The sequence below is a fragment of the Thermobia domestica genome, chromosome 12 (genome assembly GCF_964235325.1).
Source record: "Thermobia domestica chromosome 12, izTheDome1.hap1.1, whole genome shotgun sequence".
NCBI lineage: Eukaryota > Metazoa > Arthropoda > Insecta > Zygentoma > Lepismatidae > Thermobia > Thermobia domestica.
In genome coordinates this window covers 10686405-10690236 of record NC_137465.1, presented here as the reverse complement: position 1 = coordinate 10690236, position 3832 = coordinate 10686405, and positions in this window count along the sequence as shown.

Sequence of the window (3832 nt, the reverse complement as noted above, 5' to 3'; positions counted from 1 at the left end):
CAAAAAGTAACATTTATTCTATTATTTTGCAAGCTCGCAAACAGGTTTAAGTAACAACAGCGGTGGACACTAGGAAGCTCCAGAAATTAAAGCAACAGTTTGCACAAAAGCTCAGGAGTGGTGAATATAATTTACAGAAGTGTATTGTAGAACACTTTGTGCAGATTTTTCTATTTACAGCTTTTGAAGTGATATAACAATGTTATCAAAAAGTAGATTTCTGCTAACATTACGACTGGGCTTCAGGAATGATTCCAGGAAAGATCGAAATATTGTGACGATAACGACTTAAACACGAATGGAAGTAGTTGCACAAGGTAAGATTATAGTTAAATTATAAATCATAATTAGGGATTGCTTGAAATTTGGTCAAATGGAGCTGACTATTTGCTATCACTTCAAATTGACAACTAGGAGATAGTACTGATAGTTCTTTTAATTCTCATATGTATATATGGATGTAGGAGTATAGTTTAACTACAACGATTCTCCCTATAAGTTTCAAAATCTTTACTACTTCCTGAATATATCTTTTAATTCATAGTGATATACCTCTTGTACGAACTGCTAGTCTTTATGATATATCTGATACATATTTATTTATTTCTAGAAGTAGTGGAGAATCGTCATATTATTATTCAACTCAGTGAAGAAACATAGAACTTTGGTACACAATTTTATACAGATGCCAAGAGGTCAAGCAAAGGCTCAAAAATGAACCAGGAAACGAAAAAGTGTTTTTCACTCATAACAGCTATTACCAGACTTAAGTTATATGGATTTAGCATAACTTAAAATTTGTTTTACAAGTATTCATATGAACTTCATCTTAAGGTCACTCTGGTTAGAATATTCCTTTTTGAAATTATTATGTACGCATTCTTGTATTTGCATTTCGTCTCATATACTCCAGAATGCACCAAATAATACAAGAATTAATCTTTATAACCTATTACAGGGTTCCTACTGATCTGGAGAAATCTATCTCCCTGACTTTCCCTGATCTTCGGCAGGAAATTACCTGACTTTCATGACAGGTGTCGGATGATGTTGATATATAATAAGGAATAAATGACGGTGAATATTAATATATTTTATAAAGACAAATAGTATTCAGTTGCTCATACGTACACTTCATTTAGCACCCATAAAAATGTGAGCAATGTTCCATACCGTGATTATTAATTGTTGGCTAATTTGAAACTGATGTAAAAGTAATGTTAGAAAAATGAGAAAAATATATTTTATAAAATTTCCCTGACTTCCTTGACCAGTAGGAGTGTTTTATCAATACTCAAAGGGGATCTATAATTGACTGAATCTTTAGTTTTTTGGTACATTTATTAAATTTAAACGGTAAATTTGCTCAGAATGAGAAAGAAATCCAATTATAGATATACGAGTGACATTACTCCAAGTTGCGTTAAAAATGTCGACGGGTTATTTTCTTCACTTTTCCAAGGTACCAGCAAGTAACGTTTTCAGTAAAAATTAAAATAATAATAATAATGATGATAATAATAATAATACAACTGTCTATTGGGATTACCTGCTGTGGTCTGAATCAGCTGGTTATTGAGTTCGGTTCACGAAAATCTTTCAGTTTAACTTTCCACGATTATGCTCTTGAAGCTAAAGGAGACGGGTGATTAATGCAAGTGAATAATGAATGAAAAAATTGATGAAATGGGATTTTGCGAGGAAACTGGGCTACCCGAGAAAACCCATGGACATGTATACCACAAACTTACTTGGGCCAAGAATTAATACACGGACCCTACGTACCAGAGGTAAACGCTCTAACACTGAGCCACCGTGCCCCGCCCCCACTCCGCTCCAGTTTGTAATTGAGATCACACCTCTTTCCAGATGTGAAGCAACACAAACAGAAGTCAATGGTATGCGATTTTAAAGATTAACCCTGTGTAATGTGTGTACCCCCGGTACTCTCGATGGGAATAGAGCCCGACCCCGCGTAGGCAAAGGCGCGCGCTAGCCGCTACACCAGCAGGAAGAGCAACTACACACTTCTGTACTTCAAAATTTAAAGCAGAAAATTATTTAAAAAGAAATAAAATAACCTATCTGATTACGTTTTCCAAATATACTAGATGAATATGTATGATCGTGCATTACGAACATATGACCCGCATAAACTCACATAGTGAAATTAAAATTTTACATTATCGAAAAATATGTCCAATCTACTTACAGATATAAAATTCTTCTCTTGCACAATGTAAAGTCTTGAGGCCTCCATCAATACATTGTTTTAGTAAATTACTGTTTTGTGCTAGATTTTAATTTAACCAAATAATCAATCATTCTCCACAGAACTGAATCTACATGTATGAAGGTCATTTATATATGTAGAAATATATATATTATAAGAACACAAGAATAATGAAACAAGAGCACAGCATTTTGTCATTCGTTGGTGGATGGAATTTCCAGGATAGATTCTCCACTCATAATATAAGTAATCCTTGCATGTATATGAGAACATTTTAAGTTTACGGTCATAGTCGGTTCTTGTTACTTGTGTACGAGTACTGTTGTGCAGGGCACCAAAAACACCGTACTTCATATGTGCATTTAAATGAAAGAATAAATAAATAAATAAAATTATACTCTCACTACTAATTGTAGGGGGGAAAAGTACATTCAAGGAAATCAAAATAAGTACACCAGGTAAAGAGACGAAATATCCCATCAACTACTCATGAGTGAAAAGTGGACCGGATCGGCCATTACACACACGAATGTTTATATATAAGGGTTACAAAAGTGCAGGAGATATTGAAGCATATACGTATGCAAAGTCTCTACGATGGTTTAGTGTTTCCAAGTAAACGTTTGAAATGCCAAAACACAGATTTTTTTAAAATAACTGGAAGCAATTACTGCTTTCTTATTTGATTGTCGGACGTGGATATTTTATTTCGATTGAGTGTTTCATTGTCGCTTTACAAACACAGTGTCATAGTTAACATTTACGACTGACATTATACAAAATTACAATTTCCTAACTATATTTCAATTATATAGCTGCCTATGATGGAATGAAACAAGCTAGCGTACCCACTTAATACCGATAAGGCACTAGTTGAGATTTTCACTTTATTACAATATTACTACGATTTCTTGATTAAAATAGTATTAATATCTGCAACTCAAGTGTTCCTTGCATCTAGATCTACACGTAATTTCGTTTTTATAATAATTTATAATATACCAGGGCCCCACGCACCGTAGGTGAGGGCTCAACCACAAAGCCACTGTAGCCCCTATACTTTTGGGCTGGAGCTAAATTATAGCAAAACCTAAGTTTCCGTGCAAGGACTTATACAGGTTTCCTACAATTCACTTATACGTATTGACTCAATTTAGCTTGTGTAGTGAAAATACCTATTCCGTGAGATACAGATGAATTGTTTAGTAACACGTGCATTACTAAGAGTCCCCTCGGAACGACCGAGCGTACAAAGTAGAACAGTATATGCAAATAATTAGGAAGTAAAGTAGAATGAAATAATTGTTGATCGATGCTTTACGATATATAGTAAACAACTCAAACAGAAAGTCTCGAAACACTCGGAATACAAGATAAGACTGTTCATAGTTGAACTACATCTGAAACAGATTACTGAATTCGTAAAAAGAGTTGTGATTATGGACTGTCGTTACTATTCCGTAAGTGATTATATATCCTTGTACATGCAAACGAACCAGAGCAAGTTAATCAATGTATATCAGAGTGTTCACTTCTCGTGCGTGGATGCTTGGTTTGAACCCAGCTCGCGTCAAGTGGGCTTAGTGGTAGTCAAACACC